Here is a 16,875-nt window from a genome sequence, read left to right on the forward strand (position 1 = left end):
AATCCTGCTAAAATAGATTTCTGTTATCAGGATTTCTAGTTGTGTGTTACCAAGAATTTTTACTTTCATCTCAAAGGTAAGTTGTGTCTATCATTAAAAACAGGTCGACCAGGTGTAAAAGGATCTTTAAATTGACAGAAGGTCAAAATTATTTCAGCTGATTTTACATGTTCCAAAACTTTCATAATACAGATGACCACCAAATGATTTCTATGATTATCCTTAGATTGACCATCATCATTGACAAATACACAAAACATAATTAAATAGAACAAAAAAATGGTGTAGTGGGGACAGGCTATGAGTAAGATGTTGTAACATTGGTCTACCTAGTCTAAACAGGTGTTACTGAGGCTACATGTACATGTACGTTAATGTCATTATTGTAAGTACATGTAGGAGTTGTTCCCAACCTGATCAATAGACAATATGCATTATATTCATATAATGACATAATCATTTCCTTCACCAAAGTTTTATATTGTTCATTAAAGCTTTTTTATGGAACAGTTAGTAGCGAGCACCACGAAGCGGTGTGAGCTCTACCACTATTACCTGTACTTTCTAAATTTCCCTTAAGGTTCCCAAATATACTAACAAAAAAACAGTCATGTCCCGGAAGTAACAAAAAGTTACTGTCCTTATGGAGAAAATTCATCATTTCCTTCAATCAAATTAATAAAAAAATATAGGTTAAGATTACGTTTCAGTAAAAATAATATCATCTTTTCTGATAGTTTTCAAGTCTTTTCTAATTTGTTTTACTTATTTAAAGAAATGAATGTTATGTTTATAAAAACTTCGGGAAACATGTGGATGTATGTACATGTATCTCCGCTGTTCCACTGTTGCTGTTGTCAAGCACCTAACCTGACTGGGAAAAATATAACTCCGATTATATTATCAAAATTGAAGCACAGCTTTTCTAAGATAGGAAAGGCAATCATTTTCTTGTTTTGAATTTGCAGCTGTCGTCTGAATTTTGTTTACATCACATGATTCGTGTAAAATATTCCCACATCTGTGGACAACTGCAATATTTCTGGTATCTGTACAATTTGATCTGACAGACCAAAACTGAAATGGTTGATGCTAGAGATGCCCTTAAGGGATAAAAAATGTAAAGTATTATGAAGTGCTATAAAGTTATTGACCATTTTGAGAGCAGGGGGAAAGAGAGGTATGGGGTTGGAATTTTGGGGAAAATAGTTTTCAAGTTTTTCATTAATTGAAAAAAAAACCATAAATTAACAAGACAGCTTTTCAAATAGAAATATTGATTTTGCTTGCTGCTTAAATATAAATACAAATATTGCACTTATAAAAATTTTCGAAAACATTTTCATTTTAATGGTCATGACACAATAATAACATAATGCACATACATTTGTATGAACAAAACATTGATATCATTTACATGTATAATGTTGTGGACGACGGTGACCAACCAGAAAATTATAACGTTATACTTTGAATGAAAGCTTGGCGGTTGTTGATATAATCAATTGTTGCCTTGACCAACCAGAAATTTATAACGTTTTAATTTGAATGAAAGCTTGGCAGTTGTTGATATAATCAATTGTTGCCTTGAGTATTGGGAGTGAGTAAGAGTTAAACATCAAACTTATGTTGTGTTCCGTTATGTATGGTAAAGCTCACGGTGCTCGCTGATTTAGGCAATGCCTACCCCATATTATTTAACACGGCAAAATAAAAGACAATTTCACAATATGTAAGAGATATAGTTTCTGGTTCCTCGTCGCGAACTAAAATTCAGACGGGTGCAGAATTGGTGACTCACTAACATGACAAACCTCGATCAAAAGCATTTTAGTTCACTCGTGGAGCTCTTGATGATGAGAATACGTATCGATTTTCCGAAATATTATTTTCTTCTTTTGTGTTGATAACAAATTATGTCACGAAGTTCTTTGTCCAATCTGTTTTTGTTGACATTTTCCTAAGTTTATTCACAATGGTGTGCTCTATTATGATTAGTATTTCATAAAATATACATTTTTTTAAAAATCGTTGTACATAAAATCAAATACTGAATGAAATGGAAATAAAAAGATGTTTTGTTTGAGTTATTTTCAGTTTGAAAAAAAATGAACTAAAATTTCTTGTTAATCTTATTGGAATTGTAAAAAAAAATATTTATAGAAATTGATAGAAATCGAGCACAGCGACCGGAAGTATATAAATCATAAATCGATCACGGGGAATTCAGCAGCTGGTGGGAATTCCGCCAACATAACTGTAATTATTTTGTAACATGAAAGTTCATTTTAGCAAAAATGTTTTGTTTACACCATAAAAGTACTTTGAGCGCAAGAAACACGTAGAAATATGACGGTTCTTGTATGTGTTGAAGACTTATGTTGTATATCATATCTCAGGGTTTGTAGTTGAAGTTTTCAGAGGTCAGTTATTCTTATGTTAACGTTTATTTTTTAACATTTATTCACTAATATTCTATACCTTAATTATGGAAGACTGAGACCCCTAGTGTGAATGTGTAAAATTATGGTTAACTTGATAAACTAGTTGAAATCATATAAAACTATTTCCATATTTAAATAGAAGTTAAAACTGATATTAACAACTTGAACTAGATGAATGTGTGATTTAATCAACTCATATGATGATTAAAGTGTAAAAATAGATATTTGACAGTTTTACCTATTCATATTACATTGTTTGATTGATATAAGCATTTGAGGTAAATATGTTGTAGTTATGGGAGAAAATGACTTATGAGTGTTGTTTTATTGTACAGGTAGACATACATTTGTCAGAGATGCGAAGTAGCTAATTGTACTTTTGATATTTGATGAGTCCTTTGCACCTCATGCGAGGTATGGTATTTTGTTTAAATATTGACGTTATGATATTATGAAATTTACTATTTTTGATCAATGACTTGTTTCATGCCTTGATATTCTGCTATTATATTTTGTGTAGAGGTGAAAAAGTGTTATTTATCACATAGACATGCAAACAATCTAACATTTCACATTTGAGCTATGTTTTCTCAGGCATATATTTTTATATATAAAGTTATGAGTGTAAATAGGATAATGACGATGTTCGTATACATTTTTTTTTAGATATTTGGTGCAATGAATTGTCTTATAAGGTGATATAGTTACCTCTCTTTGCACTTGAGTTATAATGTTATTTTTGTTTTATAAGGAATTTCATCTTGATATGCATCTTGATTAAAGTCTTAGAACAACCACATACTCTTATTATTTTAACGCCCTGTAAGAGCTAGTCAGGCGTTTCAGTACTTGGGGTCGGGATTTTTTTCCGAAAAAAAGAAAATAAAACGAAATCTGTGTTATAACAACAAATATTGCATTTATACTATCCATATGAAGTTTTCGAGTATATGGGATCGACTGGTAGGTAGGACGTATATACAAAAAACAGATTAGACTAAGAACTTTGTGACATAATTTGTTATCAACACAAAAGAAGTTAATGATATTTTGAAAAAGCGATATTGCTGTTTTATAACACAAAGGATTTATACATGTATATATTTAACTCCTTGTAACACATAATTTCGCATTTTCAATTTTCAATTTTCCAAAAAAAAAAAAAAACACAAAAAAAATACTGACCCCAAGTACCTGTGCTGCTGTATACATAAATTGTACAACTAGATTTTTGAAGTTACCAAAACAAAATAGTCACCCTGGGTAGTCAAATAATTTTTGTCGTCATTGGAGGCTTATTTTTATTTTGCTTGGTCACCTCGGTAAACATCAGATTTAAAAAAAAATGCCTCAGCGAACTTCATGATTTTTTGGACTACACCTTGGGTATTGCAAATATTCTAAGCCATCTACGAAGGCCTTTTTTCATAGACGACTTTCACATATTCGCTTTTTACCTAGAACCTAGTGGAAACTGGTTAACGCTTTTATATTAGACAAATTTTAAGGCTACAAGAATAGTTATAGTTATTTGGAAATACGTCTCCGAACATTAAAATATCTTTTTCAAACCTTTGAAAATCTCCGATGTTGTGAATTTGTCATTTTTCCAGTACGACGCTCGTGTTAGAAAAAGACATTTTTGGAGTATTGTTTGACATAAGAGGATCTGAAAGATGTCAAATACTGGCAGCACTTGGGTCCAGGATTTTTTTTTAATTTTAATTTTAAAAAATCGAAAATTCATCGTTTTTATTCATATTAACAACTTGAAGTTCTGGACCCAAGTGTCTGTGTTAATTACAAGAACTTGCATGAGTATTGTCTACCAGAGGCGACAGCTGACGGTTGGGTGGGAGCGACAGCAAACACTTATCGGACCCAGAAAATTTCTGCACGATCGAAGCATTGCAAACATCAGGATCATCGGACGATCTCGCCAATATCGAAGTACCAGTCCTTGCTTCCGTTGTTACTTATATGCCAAAACAGGGTTGGGTCTCCCAACAATTCCCAGTAGTTCGAAGACAGAATACATTTGGTTCTGTTCACTGTTCAATCAAAGTAAATGTTCCCATAAAGCATCCTCTCATTCTGCCTTGATTCAGGGTCAAAACAGGGTTGAACAACATATTTGCGCAGTTTGCTTGAAGCAAGATAATCGAATCAAGGGCTCATTTCAACATTCATTTCCTTTTTCAACATTCATTTCCTTATTCGCCATTTTAGGTCGCACAGAGTTGGGAAGGATCGCATTGGACTCAGGAGGGCTCACTGATCTCATTTCAACATTCATTTCCTTATTCGCCATTTTAGGTCGTACAGAGTTGGGAAGGGTCACATTCGACTCGGGAGGGGTCAATGATCTCATTTCAACATTCATTTCCTTATTCGCCATTTGAGATCGCAAAGATTTGGGAATGGTCGCATTCGACTCGGGAGGGGTCACTGATCTCATTTCAACATCCATTTCCTTTTTCAACATTCATTTCCTTATTCGCCATTTGAGGTCGCACAGAGTTGGGTATGGTCGCATTCGACTCCGGAGGGGTCACTGATCTCATTTCAACATTCATTTACTTATTCGCCATTTTAGGTCGCACAGAGTTTGGAATGGTCGCATTCGACTCTGGAGGAGTGACTGATCTCATTTCAACATTCATGTCCTTTTTCAGCATTGATTTTAATATTCGTGATCTTACGCATACGAAATAAATTTCATATGAAAGATTTTAGACAGATGGATGATCAGGCATTCAGGCATCTGAAAATTACAAAATTGGTGCTTTTTGGTAGTATAGGGTAACAAAATCGTATCATAGGAATTGGTTTTAATTCAACAACGTTCGAAGAGAAATGCCAAATATCTCTTTTTTAAAATGCGATTGAAATGCTTGAAAATGTGCCTCTAACGTGCCATAATGCAAATTTGTGAAATGGTTTACTCTGTCAAATTCAAAGCTCCAGAAAACATCTAATGACGAAAACAAACATATCTTAAATAAAAAAAAATAGTTTACGTAGTCAGAAGATGATGCTCAGGAATTTGCCTTTTTGACGTTCTTTTTAATTTGAAGATCATTTTGAAGAAGTGTCACTTTTCTGTTAACGTGAATTTTAGTACTTTTTCTAGATTTTAAGGGCGTACGTGATCGCTTATTGGTGATTTCTGGAAGTATTAACCATTTTGTAATTAGGTAATATACTAGAGCATCTGTTGCATTCCACCAAATCAGTTTTATTATTATTATTACTGAATAGTAATCAAATATTTCCCAAAGTGTGGGAAAAATGGTAACAAAACGGTTTTAGATTTAAATCTTAACTTAGGAATAACTCCATTTTGTTTAAAAAAAATCCCATTATTTCCAAATTTATAATTAAAATTCTATTTAACAATAATTTTGCTTCACAAAATTTGAAACACATATTCCATCAAATTAGCAAGAAAATTGGCGGAAGTGTTCTTGTGCTATTGTTCGTAGTGTAAAAGACCAAAAGATAGACGCAGTTATGAAGTAATAAGCTGGGAGAAAAGAAAGAAGTAAAAAAAAAACGGGAATGGTCCCCGTTCATGACAATCCGTGGTTCGGTTAAAAATAATTATAAAAAAAATAAATCCATTTTTTTTTATATACGACGTACACCAGACGAGAAAGTAGAGATCATTTTTATCTATTAAAAAAAAAGTAGCAAATGTTCAGAGCAGCCTTTAATATATAACGTTTGTTTTATGCACAATCGTAGTTTTCATATAATGACAAATTGTGTCTTCCATTTCTATATACAATGGCAAACACTATAAAGGTTAACATTTTTATCATATTTAACACTGTTTCAATGGTAAATCTTGTTCACGAGCATAGAAAAACGATCATTATAACTGAAGTTTCTAATAAAAGTGCCTGAATGAAATAAGCAAGTCCGTTTCATAAAGGTTTTAATTCTGTAAGCATACGTGAGTATTTTGATCAGTCTTTGTTTCCGAGAATTATCAAGTAATCTATCAATTTCAAAACAGATTGTTCACATGAAGTGTTACAAGGTGCCGTCTAAGGAAATCGCATTCTGGAATTGTTTGTCAAAAGATCCCACATAGTTTTCCTGCTTTTTTTGTTGCTTTTCTCTGAAAAAATGTATATATACTAATACATTCAATTATGTCATAGAAAAATGAAAGAAATTTTGAAAAAGATATAGAAAAATAAATTCCTTTTCCAATCGTAATAAGTAATATAAGTGACATACAATGTATAGAATTAAAATAAGATATTTAATATATTAAATATTGATTGTATAATGTAATAAGCTACAATACTGCAATGAAGGGAAATGATATGTTATGTGTGAGATTGCAATAGGTGAGATGATATGAACTATCTGTCATACCAGTTTTTGAACGACCCTTTTCGCTCTTCTTTGACTTGACCTGAAAAAAAAGCAATAAAAAACGTGTACGTTAAGTTGCAAAGAAAAATATTAAAATAGAATTGTTAGCGGATTAGAAATGTTAATCTTAAAAATCCGTAATTTTACAGCGAACTACATACAAAAAAATGCTTCGCGGGGATCAGCTAGATACGTTCGCAGATGTTAAATTCGGAATAACAGTAAACGGTGAAGATATGATTCATTATTCAAGCGTGAAACAATTGATACTTGACGCGAAAGATATAAGAGTGAAAATGAAATATATATCAATAAAATAATAATATTAAAAACAAGGAAAAAATAACAAGAAAATTACCTGATGCCATTTGAAGTTATTGACAACATTGTGCAATTATGGGAAATCCAATTTTTCAATAATCATATCTCGTAACTCTTAATCTTAAAGTCAGAAATATAAAAAAAAATGAAAAGGATCTTATTCACAACAATATTCATAAACAACTCAGCAACGTTTCATTGACATTGCTGCAAGGGTTTGTGACATTTGTGCGAAGTGTGACCTTTCAGTTGTATACCATAATACGTCTTTATAGACATAAAGCCGTTTAAAAAATGGTCTTTCATTCCATAACAAAACAAACGTCAATTTACATATGCTATCTTCTTGGCCCCATATGGCAATATGTATACGCGTACGGTCTTGGATCAACAGGAAGATCGACGAGAGTTGCTATGTGTATATTTTGGCGTGATTTGCTAATTGACGAAATAATTCAAAACAGATGTTTGTGCAAATAAATGGCAGGTAGGGAACACATTTAAATTTGCTCAGCTTCATTCGATTTTACAATAACTGAAATGTGAAAGATCGTGAAATACGCTGTATAAATGTGTTCAAATATTATTTTTAAAAAATACTCTTTGTCTGCAACAGTAAATAAAAGCATCGCTGATTGTAGCATGATACAACCGCAGCCGTCACATATTGGACACAATATTAGTTTTTTTAAACATATAATACGGACATACACTTTATTATGGATCCAACTGACTGATAGAAACTGCACATATTTTTGGAATCCAAATAAGTAAAGATTTTGCTTACAGAGGAACAAACTGCAAAAACAAAACCAATAAAATGACATAAAAGAAAATACAGTTTACCAAAAAGTTAAGGTTTTGGCCTCTTTGACCCTCATTACTATCAAACGGTGAAAAATATTCCAAATGTGATTGAAAAATGTAGGTATGTAATGCAAATGTAAAATGAAGTTTTGCCGTCACATTATGAGGTATTGTGGACTTATCTGATAGCTGTGGCTACAGACGCTGTGAAGTCAGCCTCATATCTTGACCTACATTTAGAAATCGATGGTAAAGGAAAACTATTGACCAAACTTTACGACAAACGTGATGACTTTTCATTCAGAATTGTCAACTTTCCTTTCATCTGTGGCAACATCACTTCGGCTCCTGCGTATGGAGTGTTCATATGTTATGCCAGAGCTTGCCGAAACTACGCAGACTGTTTGTATCGCGCTAGAACTCTAACAAATAGGCTTCTGGAACAGGGTTATGTTGCTACTAGATTAAAGTCATCACTACAGAAATTTTATGGTCGTCATCATGAACGCATGGATCGTTATGGTGTATCCACCAGCACTATGAAAACCGATTTATTCAACGGGTCATAGTTTTCCTTTCCTCGTTTGTCTACCACGGACTTGACTTTTTATGAGCAACTCGGCGGGTGTTTCTAGAAAAACAGAACGCTTACCCTACCGGTGCACCTGGTCCATACTCCCAGTTTTTAGTGGAGTCCGAGTTGCTCATTTACTTTTGTTACTTTGTATGTATGATTTTAGTTACTTTATGTTCTTTGTTGTGTATGTCTGTTTTTCATGTCTGGTCTTTGTCCCTGGATTACATTCTTTTGATTACCGCTATAACATTGGTTCCCTTGATTACTCTTTAGTGTTTTATATAAAAAAGGTGTCTGATAAGTAATTTCGACGAAACAATATCACATATACATGTCGAAACATATTCAATATGCCAAAATATGGTCTGAATCGTAACCATATGCACTAAATAGTCCTATAATTTGGAATAACATTTTCGTTGAGAAACATTACTGACAGGTCGGGTAACTTTAAAAAAAATAATGCAGTTACTTACACGGAACGTTCCTTCTGTTTTCTCAAAAAAAGATTAATGTAACAATTACGCAGAAAAGACATCGGTACATGTTATGATTTATCATTCCTGTGGATATTTTTTTTTGTTGAATTTTTAGACAATGTATAAAATACGAAGAAGATCTATGCTTGATATATTTATGATTCGTTGAATAACACTGAGTATATAATATATCAGATAAGAAAAACGAGATTTAAAAAAATGTTGTTCTTATCATTATGTACTAAAATGTACGATATAAATGAGTTTGAAGTGACATAATGACAACCGAAAGGCATGATTTTTCCATGTACATTCTACTAAGAAATAAATGCATTGAAAATAAAATGGAAATTTGTATGTCAATGTGAATTTCAATGATCTTCCTATTAAACAATGTATAAATGGTATTCATTTCCTAAAATTCTATGTGTTCACATATACGGCTTTTGATGTAGTTTGATAATGACGATTGTTGTAATCATAATTGCATGAATTATTGCGTGAATATGATTTAGTATTATCAGTCATTATATATTATATGTTAATAAATATATAATGTCATAGTGGCCCTGTTATAGGTTTGAAGTCTCGAGGCATTAATGGTCGAGGCGGTCGTAAAAGGCATTATGATTGCCAATATGATTGACCGAAATCTTTAACAGGGCCAATATGAAATTACATATTTATTGACAATTTTATTAACCAACTCAACTAGATGATTTGTTGAACAGTTGTTTTCGTTTTTTACCAAGAACATGTAGGTTTATTAGCATTAATCAGTCTTAAATATCCTTTTGTATAGAATGGGAGATTTTTTTTGTGTTTCTGCAGTTTTTAGTCCTGATGATCAAAGTTCCTGAAATATCACAATTTCGAAAGCACATTTTAGATATACAAATGTGCAATTGAAATTATATTATGCTCTTTTGTTTTGGCCATTACAATAGTGTTGCCAAGTGTAATAAATTATTGGTTTGCATATCATAGTTATGTTGGATTCCCCCTTTTTTTTGTTTTCTATGTGCACATCCTTTGATTCTAGTTTGTCTTGTTTATAATACATAATGTATGTTTTTTTTATATTTGGTCTGAAGCTTCTTAGAGCTTGAGTTTGTATTTGAATGACATGCCAAATCAAAACAAAATTTTCTTACCTTATTCAAAGTTTTTTTTTATTTGTTTGGTTAATTATATACATGTTTAGGTTTACATGAATAAATAATTCAGCATGTTAATGAAGTGATAATATATATTTCAAAATGGCAGTGTCAAAAAAATTAAAGTGAAACACATCTTTTAAAACGTAAATGATATACAGAAAAGTATAAATATATCCTTAATTGCCGCCAAATAGAGTTCTTGAGTTTATTATTTACATTACTCTGTATGTGTTTACATCCCAACAGTACTGAATATAGGAGAGCTTTCAATGTTTTGAACAAGTGCAGTTAAACTCCAAAACTTGTCGACAATAAAGGTCATATTTCATAATGATAAGAGATGAAAAATAACATCAACAATACCATCAGAAATAATTGCATGCGCTTACAACGTTGACATGTCATTAACTACTGCCTCTATTACTTCCATACAAAATAAATATAAAAGAATGGACGCTCGTGTTTACAGTGTTCATGTATTGTACCGCAGTTTTGGTAGCATATTTTATATTATTCATTTTAGAAGGATACATCATCGCCTAGTTCGGATAATTACAAAAATCATAAAAAAATATTTTCGGAAGAATAATCAAGGGAACCAAGGTTATATCAGAAATCAATTGAAATGTAGTCAAACTTGCTTCTGCAAACTACAACCTGCATCCAAAATAGTGTCGTTTACACTACAAACAATAGCACAAGAACACTTCTGCCAATTTTCTTGCTAATTTGGTGGATATGTGTTTCAAATTTTGTGAGGCAAAATTATTGTTAAATAGAATTTTAAGTATAAATTTGGAAATAATGGGATTTTTTTTAAACAAAAGGAGGTTATTCCTATGTTAAGATTTAAATCTAAAACCGTTTGTTACCATTTTTCCCAAACGTTGGGAAATATTTGATTACTATTCAGTAATAATAATAATAAAACTGATTTGGTGGAATGCAACAGATGCTCTAGTATATTACCTAATTACAAAATAGTTAATACTTCCAGAAATCACCAATAAGCGATCACGTACGCCCTTAAAATTCCAGAAAAAGTACTAAAATTCACGTTAACAGAAAAGTGAGACTTCTTCAAAATGACCTTCAAATTAAAAAGAACGTCAAAAAGGCTAATTCCTGAGCATCATCCTCTGACTACGTAAACTAGTTTCTTTTTAAAGATATGTTTGTTTTCGTCATTAGATGTTTTCTGGAGCTTTGAATTTGACAGAGTAAACCATTTCACAAAATTGCAATATAGCACGTTAGAGGTACCTTTTCAAGCATTTCAGTTGCATTTAAAAATAGAGATATTTGGCATTTCTCTTCGAACGTTGTTGAGTTCACACCAATGCCTTATACACTACCAAAAAGCACAAAGTTTGTAATTTTCAGATGTCTGATCATCCATCTGTCTCAATTCTTTCATATGATATATATTTCGTATGCGTAAGATCACGAATAATAAAATCAATGCTGCTGAAAAAAGATATGAATGTTGAAATGAGATCCGTGACCCCTCCCGAGTCGAATACGACAATTCCCAACTCAGTGCCACCTCAAATGGTGAATAATGAAATGAATGTTGAAATGAGCTCTTGGTCCCTCCCGGGCCCCCTCTTACAATCGTTCCTTAAGAGATGCTAAATAGTTTGTCACAATATAAAAAAGATTATCATTTGTGAAAAACACCCTTGAGATGTTCCCTATGATAATTTCCAATTTTGTATTCGAATGTTGAAGAAGGAAAAAGGAGATAACTTGAGCTCCGTCGATAACATTTTTTCTATTAACAACGACAACTTCAATATTTATTCGCCCCGTGGTGGTCCGGGTGTCAAAAGAATAGGCCCGCAGCAGCACTAAGCTTTTCGTAAAAGGCGACTAAATAGTGCTAAGAACCCTAGCCGGGAGCTAGGACGCTCTGCCAACAGATCAAGTGGGTTGTGTGAAGCATGAGGTGGAGTGGGGTAACCCTGGCTTGTTACATGCTGGGGTCGTCAGGCTATGATACGGAAACCTGACTGGAAACGATAGTGGTGCACCGTGTTGGGAAAGACGCCACGTACCTCGCTCGTTAAAGGACCCTGTTGGGTATTTGATATGAGTAGCAACCTTTGCCACAGGGGCTAAATTGCCCGACCCTACCTATCACTCCCTAATTCTAGTGGCAATCAAAATTTGTCGACCCTATTATCCCTGTGTGCCATCCCATTTTTCATTTTATTATCATCGTTTCATGTACATTATAATCCATTTCATGTTCATTGTCTGCATATAGCTGAAATATTGCTGCTCGGGTGTTAAATCCCAACAATCAATCAATATTAATTCTAAAGATACAGAACTTATTTTTGTATAACGCAATTTATTGATAATAAAGATGTCCGTTTCTTGATCTAAGTATTCATATTGATTATTATAAACTTAATACAAAAGTTGTTAACTGTCCATTTTTAGATGGTGATGTCCCCTTGTCAAAATCATACGGTGTGTTCAAATCACAACAAGTTCGATATGCTCGTATTTGTAACAATGAATAAAATGAAAGAAATCTCTATATACTCAAGAAATTGCCACAACAAGGATTTTGATATCACAAGCTCGTAAAAAAGTTTTTTTAAAACACAATTTTACATCCGATACAGGGAACTCATTCTCAAATATAAATGTGTTTGTAAACAATTAATTCTTCCGTGTATCCCCCACCCTATAAACTTGGCATTTAAGTTTGGTATTTACATTGACTCACTCATAGGGTCTTTACATAGAAAGCTAACACACTCTATTAAAAAGCTTTTTTCGACATGACACAGGTTGTGTCCTAATTGTATGACATCTGATATACTGTGGTTCTCAACAGCCCCGTGTGGGTCCGGGTGTCAAAAGAATTTGCCCGCGGCAGAGTTAAGCTTGTCGTAAACGGCGACTAAATAGTGCTCAGAACCCTTGCCAGGGCTAGGGCGCTCTGCCCACAGAGCAACTGAGTTGTGTACCCCAGGTGATGAAATGGGGTACCCCTGGCGTGTTAAATGCTGGAGTTGTCAGGCTATAATACGGAAAACCTGACCTAAACCATAGTGGTGCACCGTGTTGGGAAAGATGCCACGTTTCTTCCACGTTAAAGAACCCTGTTATGGTATTCAATAGGAGTAGGAACCTTTACGCTCCACCACAGGAGGCTAAATTGCACGACCCTAACCATCCCTCCATATTTTTTCTAGTGGCAATCAAAAATTGTCGACCCTACTGGCCTTGTGTACCTTCCCTGTTTTCATCTCATCATCATCGTCATTTCATGTTCATATTATCATCCATTTCATGTTCATCGCCTGAATATAGCTGAAATATTGCAGCTCGGGCGTTAAACATCAATAATCAATCAATCTTCAAAATAAAAGTAAAAATTAAAATAACGACAAAGCAAAGACACATTAATGATCAACACCTCCTGGTTGTAGATAGGCGCATGAAATCTGCAGTGAGTTAAACTGTTTTTATAAGGCCTCAACAACCCCGTTTCAATTTAAGTTAAAAAAAGAACCGAAACAACAAGCACCCCATATACTTCATTAAATAACACATCCAATTCTTGCCATGGAATACCTCAACAAACAGCATATAGACGAAATGAGATATCAACTTAAATAACGCTCGCAGTTACTGAAAGGTTGTTCAGAACATATTTAAGAATGAAAGTATCATCAAAACTACCAGCATTAAAAACAGGCACAACAATTCCAGTTGTCTGGATTAGAAGTAACGTCCAGTACTCAATAGGTAAGATTTAACGTTTTGCAACACTCAAGAAATGACTTATTCTTTACGTAGAGGTGAAATTAGGGGGCAAATGTCTCTATTTAAGAAACCAAGGTGCAAAAAAAAGACAAAGATTTAAAAACATATCCTTTACGAATAAATCTATTAAAGGCAATTGATGAATCTATCAGTTTATGTTAAAGAATGTCCTTTATTAATTATATTTCCGTAAAAAACTGAGCAAGCAACACCACTTTTAAATGAGAGCATTTTTGTATCGAAGTTTTGTAATGATAAGATAAAATGGAAAATATTTTTAGAAAATTGTGTCTGTACTTCTGGTGCAAAAACTTTACATTGAATAATCTGTGGCGTTCATTAAAATCAGACATTTTATCACAAGTATGAGCAAAATAGAACAGTTGTGAAATGTAAATGCCGTAGCAGGGTTCTTCTGAAATATCATCATTTAGGAATATAAAATTATCAGAAGTATAACAAAATTATCTTTTGTCGACAGTTTTAGCCATTTCCTAGTGTAATATTAAACAAAGGTGTACGAGTATTATTATTGTGAGACTAGGCAGTTCAAGGTCTTTTTGGTAGACATAGTTTTTGAAGTTTATTTACGGCCAAATTACCATCAAGATATCTTAATGTGTTATTTAATCCACATGTAAGAGATGTTTTGAAAGATCATCCGTAACGAGTATAGTCATGGACTGTGATTCGTAACAGTAGAGAAACATATTGGCCATGAGAGGAGCACTATTAGTTCCCATTCGAACAACAAGATCGTGCTTGTTTAGGGTATCACAAATTCTAATATGAATATTTTCAATTAAAAAAAAACATTCAAATCATTGATCATATCTAAATATTTCCTATAAATGTATTTGCATCGTCTGAATTCACACTGCAAGATGCATTAAAGTCATAACAAGCAATATATTAAGAGTCGAATTTAGTGGATTTTCATAAATGATTTATATTTCAAAAGTTGATCAACCTTTGACCAAAATGTAATTATCGTATAATTACTAATTACTATAAATGACATTTTGGGGAAAATTGTGTTATCAATAATCAAAGAGGAACATTCACGAAGGCCAGACCTTTAATGTAATGCCAGAGTCGAGAGGCATGTGCCCTGCTCTCCGATTAAATGAACAAGTAAAGAACAATTAATGCTTTAAGATTAAAGTGGAGCACCATTAATTGATGAAAACAAAGGCAAAAAGGGCTATAAAATGTTGGCATCATATCGCTTTATTAAGTTTTAACACTTTCAACAAGCGGGAATACAATTACAAACGAAAACTTCCCTGTTGTGAACGACTTCAATCTAAAACCAAATTGTACTCCTTTAAAACGTTTGTTTTAAAGTTTTAAAGGATCACGGAAGCTAATGAAATATATATGAGGCATGCATAAATGACAATATACAATGAAACATGTCTTAACCAAACCAATAGTCTTTTTTCATATTCCCGGCCTTGGTTTGTTTGTTTGTTTGTTTTTTTTTAATTTCAAGCAAAGGGAGTAAATTTCCAGAAATTGGTCATCCGACACACTTGTTTACCATTAAGTTGGAGCTATGGAAAGGAGCAGGCTTCAAATTCAAATATTCAATTTATTAGAGCCGTGGTAAGTTCTTGGATACTTGTAAACAACTTATTCCAAACCATTCAGGTGCTTACCGAATATAAAAATAGTTTAAGTTTCCCAGAAAAAGGTTTACTGTTTTCCCTTTCCCCAATGAGACCGTCAACCAGGTTGTCAGGTGATGGCGGGTTACGTCCCTTTGAAAAAAAAACAAACTTGCTAAAATGCCTTGCATTCCGTAAATATGGAAAAACGACTTTTTGGTTTCACTTTATTCTTACATATACATCGAAACCTTAACCGAATCACTTTTGGACTGAAGACTTGGTTTACTTAAGACAAATGTTTGGTTTATCCAGGTTCAGCGGCAGGTATTAATCAAATTAACGCAGATTTGTTGAAGGCTGAGGAAAAACAAACATCAAAATTTTATCAAAATTCCTGCTTAGGCAAGGGTGTTTACGTTGAATTTCATGTGAATCAAACTTTACATGAAATTCGGGTAATTTTCATGTGAAATTTATTTTGTGTCATTTTTATGAAAATATCTCTCATGAAATTAACCATGGATAAATATCAATTTCACATAAACCGTTAACTCTAAAACAATTACTGGGTATTTTAATAAGTCTTTATGCAGTGTCAATAAGTTAAATCCAAGTTTAGTATTTGTAGAATTTGTCACTTTATTAAATGTTTCTAGAAAAGCAGAGGACGCTTACCCTACCGCTGCACCTGGTCCATGCTCCCAGTAACATTACATACAAAGTATCAAAAGCAAATAAGCAACTCGGACTCCACTAAAAACTGGGAGCATGGACCAGGTGCACCGGTAGGGTAAGCGTCCTCTGCTTTTCTAGAAACACCCGCCGAGTTGCTCATAAAGTCAAGTCCGGGGTAGACAAACGAGGAAAGGAAAACTATGACCCGTTGAATAAATCATTGTTCATGGTGCAGATGGATACACCATAACGATCAACGAGTTCATGATGACGACCATAAAACTTCTGTAGTGATGACTTGTAGAAAGAGTAATCAAGAGAACCAAGGTTAGCAACATAACCCTGTTCCAGAAGCCTATTTGTTAAAGTTCTAGCGCGATACAAAACGTTTACGTAGTTTCGGCAAGCTCTGGCATAACGTATGAGTTATGATATGAACACTCCATACGCAGGTGCTGAAGGGATAATGCCACAGATGAAAGGAAAGTTGACAATTCTGAATTAAAAGTCATCACGTTTGTCGTAAAGTTTGGTCAATAGTTTTCCTTTACCATCGATTTATAAGTGTAGGTCACGATATGAGGCTGACTTCACAGTGTCTGTAGTATCCTTTATCTCAAATTC

At 33.3% G+C, this 16,875-nt stretch overlaps 1 protein-coding gene and 1 long non-coding RNA gene across 3 annotated transcripts in view; one reads left to right on the forward strand and one right to left on the reverse strand.

The window, feature by feature from the left end:
* Positions 1 to 1,983, reverse strand: part of LOC148598298 (ankyrin repeat and IBR domain-containing protein 1-like) — a 35,124-nt gene extending 33,141 nt beyond the window's left edge. For both annotated transcript variants that reach the window (XM_088560673.1, XM_088560672.1), the window contains exon 1: positions 1,815 to 1,983. The gene's annotated coding sequence lies outside the window, so the exon portion shown is untranslated. The remainder of the gene's footprint in view (positions 1 to 1,814) is intronic.
* Positions 1,984 to 2,216: 233 nt separating this feature from the next.
* LOC148598299 (uncharacterized) lies at positions 2,217 to 3,243 on the forward strand. The gene is made up of 2 exons (XR_015918455.1): positions 2,217 to 2,423; positions 2,780 to 3,243. It is a non-coding gene; the product is annotated as an uncharacterized LOC148598299 (long non-coding RNA).
* Positions 3,244 to 16,875: the final 13,632 nt, after the last annotated feature.

The sequence above is a fragment of the Perna viridis genome, chromosome 14 (genome assembly GCF_037379345.1).
Source record: "Perna viridis isolate PV_CMFRI_1.1 ecotype Kerala chromosome 14, ASM3737934v1, whole genome shotgun sequence".
In the NCBI taxonomy this organism is placed as follows: Eukaryota; Metazoa; Mollusca; class Bivalvia; order Mytilida; family Mytilidae; genus Perna; species Perna viridis.